At 41.3% G+C, this 16,252-nt stretch overlaps 1 long non-coding RNA gene across 1 annotated transcript in view; it reads right to left on the reverse strand.

Annotated features, from left to right (window-relative positions):
- Positions 1-571: 571 nt before the first annotated feature.
- The window catches only part of LOC144893539 (uncharacterized), a 47,691-nt gene continuing 32,010 nt past the window's right edge, over positions 572-16,252 (reverse strand). The window contains exons 2-3 of the long non-coding RNA XR_013624442.1: positions 1,479-1,555; positions 572-1,322 (exon numbers count right to left, since the gene is read on the reverse strand). This is a non-coding gene — a long non-coding RNA (uncharacterized LOC144893539). The remainder of the gene's footprint in view (positions 1,323-1,478; positions 1,556-16,252) is intronic.

Here is a 16,252-nt window from a genome sequence, read left to right on the forward strand (position 1 = left end):
CCCCATTGCGGCTCCTCCTTGTGTTCTCCGGGTTCCTGCTCGCTGACCCATCGTGACCTTCCGCTCCAGTCTAACCCACAGTGAAATTTGCACTGCGTGGTCTTCCCAAATCCACCGATCCTTACTCATTACGTCATTCCGAAATGCTTACCTCACTCCTTCATGATCCTTGCCCGATTTCCACTATATCTGCCAATGTAATCACAAATGAAACAAGATCGAAAAAGATGGCACGCCATCGCAAATCCCCACGCTTCCCAACTAAAGCAAAGTTTTAAAATGGCTTAAAGTTCCACCAGAAATGACACAAGATCAAATTTTGATTTAAAAAAAACATCTTCCGTTTTGACCCCAGTGACCCCAAGTCTCCACCCCTTGGGGCATAAACTGGGAGTCAAATCCCGAAAAAACTACAACATATTTCAGGTATCCCCTGATGTTGATTTTATAGACAAAGTTTCATTTAAAAAATGTTTTAAATGTGCCCGTAATTGAAGACCTGAGTGGAAGAAGTACTTGAGTAACATTCTTGGGACAAAAAGATCAGTCCACCATTACGCAAACACATTTAGAGAAATCCCCGTTTTATTGAAGGCTCCACTCGTGGTGATCAAGAAAATCTGTTCATATAATCATTTGATAAACACTGAAATCTTCTACACAGGTTATAAATATTTCACAATTTGTTTGAAAACCCGCATTTCACAAAAGGAACTGTCAGCTGAGATTTATTGCAATGTTGAATCAGGATCACGCTGATCGGTAGAAAACATTAATTTATATTTCTACTTCTACAACTCTCCACAAATTCAATCACTGTATATCCTGTTCAGAATATCGGAGAAGGAGGTGGGGAGGGGGGGCGGGGGGGGGCGAAATCTGGCTTTTTCTACATTGAGCAACAACAAAACTTTGGAAACATTTTGCTGTATATAAAGTTGGTGCAGACACAACATGCATTGAAAGTTTGTTGAAACGTCCAATGGCAAAGGGACACCTTTGGTCTCCTTTGGCTTTTACAGCCGGCTGACAGGAAGACAACGAGCAATGGACGGCACGTGGCAGCCTCTACCAGGCAGCAGGAAGGTCGAGCCTGCGCTTTCTTACAACATAAATCACAAGCCATAGATGTACCGATATCACGATCCCACGTGCACCGTGTCCAGCTGGAATGCGGTTCGGTGCAAATGCAGAATCGAGGTGAAGACCTCAGATGGGTTTTCCTTCTAGAGACACGACCTTATTACAGGCTAGCTTTTCTGCGAGAGCACAGCGATCCTGAATATCATCCAGCCCGTTCACCTGCCATTCGTGCTTGATGCCTATAATATGAGATCGATGGCCATAGGCAAGTAATCTGTTAGGAATTGGTCTGAATTCCAGGACTCCCAGCACACCAACCACTCAGTAAAAACTATGCATCACTTATCAACAATGAAATAACTGAAAACAATTCATGAGAGTTGGATTTTACATACCTGTGAATTTCCTTTTTATCACACTTTTCGAACTTGCATAAATCATTTTGCTCTTAAGAGGAGCAGAATCTGGTGCCCTAAAGAAGAAACAAGCATATTAGGGCCGATCGACATAATAAGTATGCAAACATGACTCCACTCCTCCCTCTGCCTACCCCCAAGATTAATCCACACCCAAGTTCTGCATCTGATTCTGTCAGCGTTCCATACCTCAGTTGATCACCTCAGATAGCGTCTGTGGTTGCTTAGCAACCCATCGTGCTACAGGGTCAAAGGTTGGGAAGCGGGTCCGAGAGGGGCTGTTCATGATCGGGTTGGCAGACCAATACGAATATGCACAATTTTTGGGGTAAAGAGGTAAGAGATGAACATGGTTGTAGGATGAGGAATGAACAAACACTGACAAATTCACCGTTTCACGAGACCCTCTCACAGCCGAAACGCCCTGAAACTCAAACTTGTTCTGTAACCTATCATAACTAGATGGTATTCATAAAATACTTACATAGAATATTCATAGAAACAATCAATACATGGGTATCCAATCATCCATCAATATATATCAGCCATCTACCTGCCAACATCCATGTGCCCCTCTATCCCCATTTTTTCTAGTTCAATCTTACCCGCTCTATTTGAAAGCACTCCCTTTTCAGGAAGTGTTTCACTGACGCATTAACAAATCTCTGAGTGAAAGACCCTTGTTTTACTACCATCTTAACTCGGGCTTTGTCCTCTGGTCATATCACTGTCTATTCGGCTGAAGATCTCTTCTGCACTTATTAGTCCCCTACGGGTTTCACCGGCGGGGATTTTAGGTTTGCTCTCCATCGGTCTGTCCATCCCACATGTGGTTTTTCAGACCTTTTTCTCATACCCGTTAACATATTCAACTGAAGCATGTTACATGGCTTTATTACCCTGCGCTCACGAAGCGAAAAGCAGGGTGAGGCATTCGGTTGCATACATGTGGTGTGTCTGCATTTTAAAAATTCATTTTTCTCGGCAAACATTGGTCCGATTGACACGAAATTTTTACCATAGGAGCACCTCCGCCTGTATCATTTTTAAAATTCATAATTATGACGTCATATGTCACGTGGCACAGACACCACCTTGGAAAATCGTTCCACCTCTTTATCTCCAAAATCGCTCCATGGAAAAAATTGAAAAATGGGTCATTGTAAAGAACTACACATGGGGAAGAAGTGCTGTGAACGATGAGGTAATTGGTGTCGTAATTATGATGTCATAATTTGACAGGGACAACACTTCGTCTGATCAGTTTGAAATTTATTGAGCGTGATCTACGCAACAATTATATTACAGAATATAAATTTATGATTTTATCGCTCACGTGATCTCGCAGAGGTTGGATCAAAGAAGAAAAACACTTCAAAAACAGAGTTGGCTCGCACCAAGGTGACTGCGCAGGGTAAGTATTCTATGAATACCATCTCGTTATAATCGGTTACAGAACAAGTTTGAGTTTCAGGGTGTTTCGTCAATTTTTCAGAGTTATGCCCTTTTTGGACAATTGGAAAATATCATGCATTATACAAGGATCAATTTTCCAGACTTTTTTTTCCCCTTACCCTGTAACATATTGAAATGAAACTTGGTGCATTGCTTTTTTATGATAAGTTACAGAAACTGCAACTTATTCTGGATCGATCGGGCATACAGTCGTAGCCAAAAATATTGGCACCCTTGCACTTTTTTAAAATAATGCACCATTTCTTCAAGATAATCATCGAAATTAAAAAATATTTTGGTATCCACATATGTACTTCTTTGGTTTTCTTGGCATACACTCTCCTTCTCAAAGAATGATGAAGGCATTCTCCTTTGCAAGATTGGAAACGGATGCTTACCTTTACCAAGGAAAATTTATGTGACCGCTTGCCTGGATCACACTGCAACGTATGGAAGAAAAGCGATCACTTGCTTCTGTTCGAATGCCTCGAACATTCATCACGTCAGCAATTGCGGGACGACGACATCTTACCTGCAACTTCTACTGGATGCGGTGACTTGTGTCATTGCTCCACCAACTTCCGGGGAACCAGCGCGGAGCTGTAAGTGGACGGCTGTGCTTCTTCCTCTACAATGGCTGTGCACGATTCTGCTGGTTGCTACTGGTATGGACCATGGAGAACTTGAACACCATGGTCCTAACATCGTTGTGAATGCATCTGGCATCTCTGTTCCACATCTTGCTGGTCAACCAACATCACATCAATACTTGCTGGCCACTCACGATGAGTGAGGAGGCAAGTCAACAACTGGACGAAGGCCTTGTTCAAATCTACTATGGCTCACAGCAAGAGTGGCAAGGATGCTACATGCAGAGCAGGGTCAGTTTATGACTCCGCCCAGCTATCACAACAGCGGAAACCCTACGCGAAATAGTGTAGGTGCTATTAAGACATCAGAAGAAAATGTTTCATATTTGAATTTCAAACAAAAGTGATCAGCCTCTTCTTTTCAAATAGAAAGTCAACATTTGTTCTGAAGCAAAACGTATTTTCGAAGAATAATTGCCAAATGTTGCAGATGCTTTATTATTTTAAAATGGTAAATTAAAATTGTTGTGTCTTGGTGAAGGTGAAGTTTGTTTGCAGAGATATTTGTGATGCAAATGAAATGAACTGAATTATCAACATGGAAAGAGTCAACGAACAAAGAAATGTTTTATGATCAGATTCTTCCAGGATGACGGTGTATGCCTTTGGTATTGAAAATTGGATTACCAAATTTGTAGTTTGAGTATTTTGCAATTGATGTTTAGATTAATGGTACATATAAACAATTTGTAATTTGAGTACCTTGTAGGTAGTTATTTAAATTAATTGTTTTAATTTAAACAAAAAAAAAAAATTGAGGAATTATAGAAGACCTCTATATTTGTTCGGGTCGGCGAGTTATCGCAGGCAGTCAAATTCAAACTTGTCCCTGACCCACTTAATTAATAAAATGACAATGAGATAGAAATAGTTTAGTTATTTGCTGAATCTTAATAGCACTATGCTATAAGTTCATAATGACCTTGTAGGAAAGGAGTAATTATATTATTAAGGATGTATGTATATTGTGGAATTATAAAAGGACATACATGTGTGTGAGGAGGGCTAGTGAGTTATCACCGGCATCCCATCTGTATAGGCAAAAGTTAAATCGTAATTTATTTTAAGATCAAATGGGTTCTCAAAACGTGCAGTTTGAGTAGGAAGACTGAGCGGCCACTGGACAGCTGTGAGTTCTGCGATGGAAAGCAGACCCTCATGGCGCCAGGAAGACTAGTAATCAGTGATCCCCGTCTACCCCTCCCTAACCCCTTATCGGAATCCCTCGGCCCCCGATCTCCTCCCCCATATCCCCTCCTACGTTGGAGACACAGTCATCATTCCCCTATTGTTCAAAATGATATAGAATGAGCTAGGTTCGCGCAATCGGTGAAGAATGCTCATTTCCGACCCAGGTCCTGTGCTGTGAATCCTGTGCTGTGAATCCTGTGCTGTGAATCCTGTGCTGTGAATCCTGTGCTGTGAGTTCTATAATGTATTTGTGTTGTAATCAAATGAGTATTTTTCCCAGTGTTATTAAAATATTTACAAGTGTTCATGACTTTGTTTATGTACAAAAAATTGTTCTTCAACACCATCTGTATTCGTAAATATAAAATAATATGTTTACTATCTGTATTAGTAATTATAAAATAATATGTTTTTTTTTTGTTTTGTTTTTGTATACAAGATCGAGGCTCGTGAAAGAGCGAACATTAATCACACAGAAAGACAAACCGACACATAAAACATATAACATCGGGAGCGGTAGACAAGATGGGGAGAGAGGAGGAAGGACACAAACACAACATTTGAGAGCAGGGACCGAGAGACATGGAGACATCGAGAGATCTGTGAGAGGGAGAGGGCATTGGGGTGGGGGCATGGGAAGGGGGGGGGGGGTGGGAGAGGTATAAAACATATGGACACTGCCAGGACTTCCAGGAAAGAAGTTGGAATTTCAAACAAGGTGGATCTGGGGTGAATTAGCGGGGGTAGAAAAGATCAAGGTTTTGGATGGGGGAAGATAAGAGATGGTGGTGAACAGCTGTTTTAAAGACCTGGAGGGACGAGTGGGATTGAAGGGAGTGAGGGAGTTTGTTCCAGAGGCGGGAGAAAAGAGGAATGAAAGAGTGAAGGTGAGCAGAGAGCCGAGATTTCGGCAGTTTAACCATCAGAGGGTTGCTGGCAGATCTTGTGCGACCTGTAGGAATATTTGGGGGACAGAGCACAGAGAGAGCTGGGGGTGCAAGGCCGGAGAGGAGTCGGTAGAAGACAGAAAGACCACCTACCTGCCTGCGGTGAGTGCGTGAAAGGCCCTCAGAGATAGCTTCATCGCAGGAGATTCCAATAATTCTGAAAGCTTTGGTTTCGACAGCGTGAAGCCGAGCTAGGTGTGAGGCAGGAGCACCGGCCCATAGGGGAGAACAGTATTCCATTGAGCTGCGGATGAAAGCCTTGTATGTGGTGAGGAGCTCAGGTGTGCCGAGGAAGGACTTCGCACGACGGAGGATGCCCATTGCCCAGTCGGCGACTGGCTTTGGAGGCCAGCTTGGAAATGTGGTTTTCCCAAGAAAGATCATGGCAGATAGTGAGACCCAAAAGCTTGAGCGACAGAACTTCTTGGAGAGGATTGTTGAGAAAGTAGATGGGAGGGTTGTCCAGTCGATCTTTTCGGAGAGACAAAGTAAGAGTGTGAGATTTGTCAGGATTGAAAGACATGTTCCACTTGTTTGACCAGTCTGTGATTTTGTCCAAGTCTTCAGAGAGTGAGGAGGCTGCAGACTACCGATCTGAGGGAAGAGGAATGGAGCGGCAGAGAGTGGAGTCATCAGCAAAGAGATAGAGAGGATTTTCCAGAGAGTCGGAGAGATCATTGATAAAGACCAGAAAAAGCACAGGGCCCAGAACACTGCCTTGGGGAACTCCAGCCTGAACAGGAAGGGGAGTTGAGAGAAATCCATTCAGGGCCACACGTTGACTATGACCAGAGAGGAAGTCCGCAAGCCATGCATGGAGATTTCCATGGATACCATAGGAGGAGAGTTTGGTGAGCAGAGCTGGGTGCCAGACCGTATCGAAGGCACGTTATATGTCGAGGGAGACAGCTCTGATTTCCTGTTTGGCATTGAGGACCTCCATCCATTGTTGAGACAGCAGAAGCAGCATGTCCAGAGTAGAGTGACCTGGTCTGAAACCAAATTGATGATCAGAGATCAAGCCGTTGGAGAAGAGGAAAGATTTCATATCCGAAGCAATGATGGATTCCATGACTTTGCTGATAATTGGGAGCAGGCTGATTGGTCTGTAGTTGCAAGGATCTGTTTTTGCACCTTTTTTGTGTAAAGCGGTAATGTTTGCTTATTTCCAGGATGATGGCAGATGACCTTGAGTAAAAGAGAGGGTGAAAAGGACAGAGAGAGGGTGAGATAGAGCAGCAGAGCAGGATTTTAGGACCCGTGGGCTGATGCCGTCTGGTCCAGTTGCAGAATCAGAGTTGAGGTTAGACAAAAACTCCTCCACCTTGTCAGGAGAGGACACAGAGTCCAGGAGCAGTTGGGTTTGACTGGGAAGGGTGGGAACAGAGAGAGATGGGTTTGGGACACAAGATTTTGAGGCAAACACAGAGTTGAGGCATTCGACTTTGTCACGTGCGATGTGTTTACCATCTGTATTAGTAATTATAAAATAATATGTTTACTATCTGTATTGGTAATTATAAAATAATATGTTTACCATCTGTATTCGTAATTATAAAATAATATGTTTACTATCTGTATTGGTAATTATAAAATAATGTTTACCATCTGTATAAGTAATAATAAACTAATATGTTTACCATCTGTATTCGTAATTATAAAATAATATGTTTACTATCTGTATTGGTAATTATAAAATAATGTTTACCATCTGTTTTGGTAATTATAAAATAATATGTTTACCATCTGTATTGGTAATTATAAAATAATATGTTTGCCATCTGTATTAGTAATTATAAAATAATATGTTTACTATCTGTATTAGTAATTATAAAATAATGTTTACTATCTGTATTGGTAATTATAAAATAATATGTTTACCATCTGTATTAGTAATTATAAAATAATGTTTACTATCTGTATTGGTAATTATAAAATAATATGTTTACCATCTGTATTCGTAATTATAAAATAATGTTTACTATCTGTATTGGTAATTATAAAATAATATGTTTACCATCTGTATTAGTAATTATAAAATAATATGTTTACCATCTGTATTAGTAATTATAAACTAATATGTTTACCATCTGTATTCGTAATTATAAAATAATATGTTTACTATCTGTATTGGTAATTATAAAATAATGTTTACCATCTGTTTTGGTAATTATAAAATAATATGTTTACCATCTGTATTGGTAATTATAAAATAATATGTTTGCCATCTGTATTAGCAATTATAAAATAATATGTTTACTATCTGTATTAGTAATTATAAAATAATGTGTTTACCATCTGTATTCGTAATTATAAAATAATGTTTACTATCTGTATTGGTAATTATAAAATAATATGTTTACCATCTGTATTCGTAATTATAAAAGAATGTTTACTATCTGTATTGGTAATTATAAAATAATATGTTTACCATCTGTATTCGTAATTATAAAAGAATGTTTACTGTCTGTATTGGTAATTATAAAATAATATGTTTACCATCTGCATTAGTAATTATAAAATAATATTTTTACCATCTGTATTAGTAATTATAAAATAATATGCTTACCATCTGTATTAGTAATTATAAAATAATATGTTTACTATCTGCATTGGTGTTTATAAAATAATATGTTTACTGTCTGTATTGGTGTTTACAAAATAATGTTTACTATCTGTCAGTAATTATAAAATAATATGTTTACCATCTGTATTAGTAATTATAAAATAATGTTTACCATATGTATTAGTATTTATAAAACAATATGTTTCCCGCCTGTATTAGTATTTATAAAACGATATGTTTACCATCTGTATTCGTATTTATCAAATAATATGTTTACTATCTGCATTAGTAATTATAAAATAATATGTTTACTATCTGTATTAGTAATTATAAAATAATATGTTTACTATCTGTATTAGTAATTATGAAATAATATGTTTACTATCTGTATTAGTAATTATAAAATAATATGTTTACCATCTGTATTAATAATTATAAAATAATATGTTTACCATCTGTATTAGTAATTATAAAATAATATGTTTACCATCTGTATTAGTAATTATAAAATAATATTGCTACGGTTTTGAGATGTGTACAGTGAGCTCAATAAAGGTTAAAGGTTGTCCCCCATAGATAGTCACACAAGTAACATGTAGCCTCATTTGTGGTATAGTTATTTCTTGGTATGTGTGAGAGTAGGCCCTTTCCAGTGTTAATCCTGCGTTGTGTAAAGACAGGAGAATAGGTCCTACTTCGGCAAACCATTCTACCTCAGTAGGCGCAATCCATTTTCGCTGCCCTTTGCTTACTCACTAGTCGAGTTAACACGAGGTAGGCCTAAAAAGATGGGGGCGGCATTGAGGTCAGGGGCGGCAGAGGCGATAACGGTAAGCATGAGCCACCAATCAGAGCTCAGAGGTGGTTGTGTCAGAGGGCGTTGTGAGAAGAGTCTGGTGAGTTCCAGAAGGCTCGCAGGGCGGGCCTATATAACCCGATGCGCAAAGCCCTCAACAGGACTTGCCGGGGGAAGAGGACTTGCCGGGGGAAGAGGACTTGCAAAGGAGAGAGAGAGGGCTTGCATTGTACGGCTTGTTGAACTTGACGATCGAATAAGAACGCGTGCGCTAACCAACACAAGGGTTGAGGAAGAAGGGGTGGCCGCTAGAGATACGCGGGCGCAGCCAGGCGCGGTTTATAACGAATTTGAGCATTCAAGCCAAGCGAGTGAACGAGGCTGCATAACCGCCCTTCGCCATAAAAGCCGTCCCGCCTTTGCCGTAAAAGCCGTCCCTCCGTTTGCCCCGATATATCGCCTTTGCTCAAGAGACGCGCTACGTAGCCTTGTCTTCGCCGATCCCCATCTTCGCGGACGTGCCGGGGACCGTGGAGAGCTGAACGAGAACCATCCTTGGACGCGCTGGGGAACACCTGACCATCTGCAATACCCCGTGTGAGTGTGTGAGACGGGCCCGTTGTCTTTGGAATTAAGAATAAGACTGTATAAGGATTTCCCTGTGTCTCTTCGTCCTGAACTGTATATACGTGTGATAACCATAAAATCAATCTGTTCTTCCTTTCTTCTGAATTCGATCGTTCCCGTGATTTCTCCATTGACTAAGCGTGGCACGAATAAGATCGCTCAAATCGGGGTCCATTAATTATAACTGCGCGGATCACGTGTACGCAAACCGCTCAGCGTATTCCAACCTCAAGTGGTTCGTGCGAGGCTTGTTTCCTCGCTTCCAGGGCAGCGCGAGTACTTAGGTATGAGCGAGAATTTGTTCCCGAAACCCTATTTTGCACTGTCCGGAAGGGACGTAATAGGTCTCGGTTCGCGCCAGGTCAGTAAAAACAAGGGGATTAATCCCCCCTTGATAAGGGGAGATGGCCGGCGACAGAACCACAACAATATGTTTACCATCTGTATTAGTAATTATAAAATAATATGTTTACCATCTGTATTAGTAATTATAAAATAATATGTTTGCCATCTGTATTCGTAAATATAAAATAATATGTTTACCATCTGTATTCGTAAATATAAAATAATATGTTTACCATCTGTATTAGTAATTATAAAATAATATGTTTGCCATCTGCATTAATAAATATAAAATAATATGCTTACCATCTGTATTTGTAAATATAAAATAATATGTTTACTATCTGTGTTAGTAATTATAAAATAATATGTTTACCATCTGTATTCATAAATATAAAATAATATGTTTGCTATCTATCATTAATTATAAAATAATATGCTTACCATCTGTATTTGTAAATATAAAATAATATGTTTACTACCTGTATTAGTAATTATAAAATGTTTACTATCTGTGTTAGCAATAATAAAATAATGTGTTTACTATCTGTATTCGTAATTATAAAATCATGTTTTCCATCTGTATAGGTAATAATAAAATAATATGTTTACCATCTGTATTGGTAATTATAAAATAATATGTTTACCATCTGTATTGGTAATTATAAAATAATATGTTTACCATTGAGATCTCGCGAGATCTTGGAGACGGCGGCAGGGATTTTCGAAGCTCCACACGGTCTCCACGTTTTCAAAGTTAAGTCTGTTCACAATTGTATTTTGTCGAAACTGTATTTATCTTTTGGTGTGTGAAGTTATAGTGTGCACCTTGGAAGTTTCTCGGTGTTTATCTTTCATAAATTAATCGTCTGTTTGCCGCATCGCGAGCAAGGCCTTTGCGGCGTCGCGAGCGATTTGAAATTGAAGTTAAGTAATTGTTCCCATTTGTATTTTCGTCATTACTGTATTTATTTTATGGTGTGTGTACGTATATTGTGTCCCGAGGAAGATTTTCGGTGCAAATCTTTCATACCTGCATTGAAAATCGTGTTAATTTGTGTCGTGTCTTGAGGCCTTATACAGTGTACAACCTTGAGGCTTTGTTTTTCTCTCAGCGGTCCGCCGTTTGTGCTCCAATAACTTTCGTTCTCTGCTTTTCCCAGTCTTTTCACCCCATAGCCTACTTCCTAGTGTAAATCTCAACTCAAAAAAAACAAAAAAAACCATTTCCTTCTCTGTTCTTATTCTTTGTTCTCATTCGTTTATTCATTCTTATTCGTTCGTTTGTTCGTTCGTTCTTCGACCACGTGTTTCTCCCCCATTTCCCCAGATAGTTTTCACTGTTATTAACCTTCAATGTTTACACTTTCCCCTCAAGTTCTGTATTCCGTCATATATTATAACACCTTTTTCTTCTTCTTCTTTAAAAGGCTGCTTTCGACTTGCTCACCAAATCTATTCATCCCCAAAAAAAATTCCATCTCCTATAGTGCCTTTTTTCTACATTCCCTAAACTCTCCTGCACTCCAGCCTCCATCCAGCGTCCTTAAACGTATTTTTAACTCGAAGGTCACAAGAAACTCATTTTGCAATAAATGTTCGTTTCCCATTAATTGTACACTCTCTAAAATCCAATCTCACCCCTCCCCTCCAAATCTTCCCCATCACCCCCTCCCCTCCAAATCTTCCCCATCACCCCTCCCCTCCAAGACTCCCCCTCAGCCCTCCCCTACTAGACTCCTCCCTCACCCCTCCCCTCCAAATCTCCCCCATATCCAATCCCTTTCAAATCCCTCCCCTTGTCCCTTCCCTCCCAAACTCCCCCTCGCCCCTCCCCTTCAAATCTCCCCACCCTCATTTCTTCTCAATTCCCCCCCTCTCACTCCCCTTCAAAGCGTCCTCCCCACTTCTTCCCCCTTTCAACTCTCACCTCCATCTCCCCCAACCTTCTGCCTCGCTCTTCCCCCTCCTCAAATAACACCTCATTGTGCCTCACCCAATCACCATCAAACCTTTTGGCTGCCCCATCCTTCCCTTTCTCCGAGCTATTCTGAAATCTCTGACACACCTTCAACTGCTCTCCCTACCTCTTCCACCTCTTCCACATCTTACCCTACCCCTCCTCCCCCATTCTGTATCCGATGCTCCCCCTTCCTCTTCATTAACGGTGTGGACCTCAAACATCCGGGGCCTTCGTTCAAACTTAACTGATCTCTCCATACAGGTTGCTTCTGTCAAACCAGACGTGATCTGCTTAACAGAAACTTTCCTCCTTCATGATGTCTCTGATTCCTTAGTATCTCTCCTGGGTTACTCCCTCCTCCGGTATGATAGACCTGAGCTTCGTCCTGGAGGTGGGGTTGCTATCTTTATCAAAAACTCTCTTCCTCACTCGCCCTGCACTGCACTCTCTCCACCTCACCCCCAGGAATACCTCTGGCTACGGCTTCAACTTTGCTCCCACCTCTTGTTCATATGTGTGTTGTACCGTCCACCAAACAGTGATGACTCCATCTACATCTCGCTGTCTGATGATATGGACCAACTTCTATCTACTCATCCCAACTCTCTCTTCCTCATATGTGGTGATTTCAATTGTCACCATGCCAGTTGGCTGGGTGTGGGTACCTCTCTCACCAGCCATGGCTCCTCAGCAAAGGACTTCTGCGACTCACTGGGACTGACACAATCTGTCAATTTCCCGACCCGGATCTCAGTCAACGGAGCATCTTCTCTTCTGGACTTGGTTATGACTAACTTCCCTGAAAATGTCTGCTGCTCTTCTTCTGCTCCAATCGGATCATCTGGTCATCTCCTTGTTAAAGTGGACATCTCTCTGACCATTCTCAGGGAGCCTGCTCAGCGTCGTCGAGTCTGGCATTTCACTCACGCCAACTGGCACGGTCTTCAAGCAGCCATCAATCATCTGGACTGGTCTCCCATCTCTACCACCTCTGACATCAACTCATCCTGGGAATTCTTCCAAAGTAAATTGCTCTCTCTCATGCACAGATTTATCCCATCTCGTCTTCAGTTGTCATACCCTTCCTCCCGTCCATGGTACACGGAATCTTGTGATGAGGCTGTTGCCCAGAAACAACTTGCCTTCGTCTCCTGGAAAGCAAATCCAACGGAAGGAAATCTCATTTCCTTTCACAAAGCCCGAAACAAGTGTGTGTCCACCTTCAGGAGTGCCAGGAAACAATATCTCTCCGTTCTCAAGACCGAACTCTCTTATCTGTGTCCCTCTTCCAAATCCTGGCGGCGTCTGGTCAAATCTGTTTCTGGTGTTTGTTCCCCCTCCATCCCCTCCCTTACCTCAAACGGCTACACAGCTGACTCCGCACGTGAAAAAGCTGAATGCCTCCACTCTGTGTTTGCCTCTAATTTTGTGTCCCAAACCCATCCCTCTCTGTACCCACCATACCCAGTCGTACCCAGGCTGCTCCAGGACTCCGTGTCCTTTCCTCCTGACAAGGTGAAAAAGTTTCTGTCAACCCTCGACTCTGATTCTGATTCTGCAACTGGACCTGACGGCATCAGCCCACGGGTCCTAAAATCCTGTTCTTCCGATCTTTCACTCCCTCTCTCTGTTCTCTTCACCCTCTTTTGCTCAAGTTCAACTGCCATCTGCTTGGAAATCAGCCAACATCACCGCTTTGCACAAAAAAGGTGCAAAAACACATCCTAGCAACTACAGACCAATCAGCCTTCTCCCAATTATCAGCAAAGTCATGGAATCCATCATTGCTTCGGATATGAAATCTTTCCTCTTCTCCAATGGCTTGATCTCTGATCATCAATTTGGTTTCAGACCAGGTCACTCTACTCTGGACATGCTGCCTCTGCTGTCTCAACAATGGATGGAGGTCCTCAATGCCAAACAGGAAATTAGAGCTGTCTCCCTCGACATATCACGTGCCTTCAATGCAGTCTGGCACCCCGCTCTGCTCATCAAACTCTCCTTTGGTATCCATGGAAATCTCCACACATGGCTGACAGACTTCCTCTCTAGTCGTCGTCCACGTGTGGCCCTGAATGGGTTTCTCTCATCTCCTCTTCCTGTTCAGGCTGGAGTTCCCCAAGGCAGTGTTCTGGGCCCTGTGCTTTTCCTGGTCTTCATCAATGATCTCTCTGACTCTCTTGAAAATCCTCTCTATCTCTTTGCTGATGACTCCACTCTCTGCCGCTCCATTCCTCATCCCTCAGATCGGCAGTCTGCAGCCTCCTCACTCTCTGCAGACCTGGACAAAATCACAGACTGGGCAAACAAGTGGAACATGTCTTTCAATCCTGACAAATCTCACACTCTTACGATGTCTCTCCGAAAAGACCGACTGGACAACCCTCCCATCTACTTTCTGAATAATCCTCTCCAAGAAGTTCTGTCACTCAAGCTTTTGGGTCTCACTATCTGCCATGATCTTTCCTGGGAAAACCACATTTCCAAGCTGGCCTCCAAAGCCAGTCGCCGACTGGGCATCCTCCGTCGTGCGAAGTCCTTCCTTGGCACACCTAGCTCCTCACCACATACAAGGCTTTCATCTGCAGCTCAATGGAGTACTGCTCTCCCCTCTGGGCTGGTGCTCCTGCCTCACACCTAACTCGTCTTCACGCTGTTGAACCCAAAGCGTTCAGAATCATTGGAATCTCCCGTGATGACGCTATCTCCGAGGGCCTTTCACTTAATCACCGCAGGCAGGTTGGTGGTCTTTCCGTCTTCTACCGACTCCTCTCCGGCCTTGCTCCCCCAGCTCTCTCTGGGCTCTGTCCCCCAAATATTCCTGCAGGTCGCACAAGATCTGCCTGCAACCCTCTTATGGTTAAACTGCCAAAATCAAGACTCTCTGCTCACCTTCACTCCTTCATTCCTCTTTTCTCCCGCCTCTGGAACAAACGCCCTCACTTTCTTCAATCCCACTCCTCCCTCCAGGTCTTTAAAACGGCTGTTCACCACCATCTCTTATCTTCCCCAATCCAAAACCTTGATCTTTTCTACCCCCACTAATTTCACCCCAAATCCACTTTTTTGAGGTGACTTTTGACTTCTTTCCTGGAAGTCCTTGGTGTCCTTGCGTTTTATACCTATCCTGCCTCCCCCCAGGCCCTCTCCCTCCAAAAACATCTCCCGATGTCCCTGCTCTCAAATGTTGTGTTTGTGTGCTTCCTCCCCTTCTCTCCCCATCTTGTCGACCGCTCCCCTTTTTATATACTTTGTTTGCTTGTTTGTTTGATAAATGTTAGCTCTTTCACGAGCCTCGACTCAGTACACAAAAAAAAAAAAAAAATATCTGTATTGGTATTTATAAAATAATATGTTTACCATCTGTATTAGTAATTATAAAATAATATGTTTACTATCTGTATTCGTAATTATAAAACAATATGTTTACTATCTGTATTACTAATGATAAAATAATATGTTTACCATCTGTATTCGTAATTATAAAACAATATGTTTACTATCTGTATTAGTAATGATAAAATAATATGTTTACCATCTGTATTTGTAATTATAAAATAATGTTTACTATCTGTATTACTAATTATAAAATAATATGTTTACCATCTGTATTGGTATTTATAAAATAATATGTTTACCATCTGTATTCGTAATTATAAAATAATGTTTACTATCTGTATTACTAATTATAAAATAATATGTTTACCATCTGTATTCGTAATTATAAAACAATATGTTTACTATCTGTATTAGTAATTATAAAATAATATGTTTACCATCTGTATTAGCAATTATAAAACAATATGTTTGCTATCTGTATTAGTAATTATAAAATACTAGGGCATGCCCGTACTATATATATATCTAAAAGTATATCCCCCCCCCCCCCCCCTCTATTTACATGCAATGGTTTGGTCCAAAGCTAACGGCTTGCGAGTACGGTGACAATCCCCCCCTCTATTTACATGAAATGGTTTGGTCCATGAAATGTTTTCATGCCCATGCTAGGGCATGCCCGTACTATATCTATATCTAAAATTATATCCCCCCCTCTATTTACATGAAATGGTTTGGTCCATGAAATGTTTTGGTCCATTCGCAACGCCAAAGCGAACGGCGAACGCTTTACATGAAATGGTTTGCTCCATGAAATGTTTTGGTCCATTCGCAACGCCAAAGCGAACGGCGAACGGCTTGCGAGTACAGAACTGCTACC

The sequence above is a fragment of the Myxine glutinosa genome, chromosome 9 (assembly GCF_964187855.1).
Source record: "Myxine glutinosa chromosome 9, kmMyxGlut1.1, whole genome shotgun sequence".
In the NCBI taxonomy this organism is placed as follows: Eukaryota; Metazoa; Chordata; class Myxini; order Myxiniformes; family Myxinidae; genus Myxine; species Myxine glutinosa.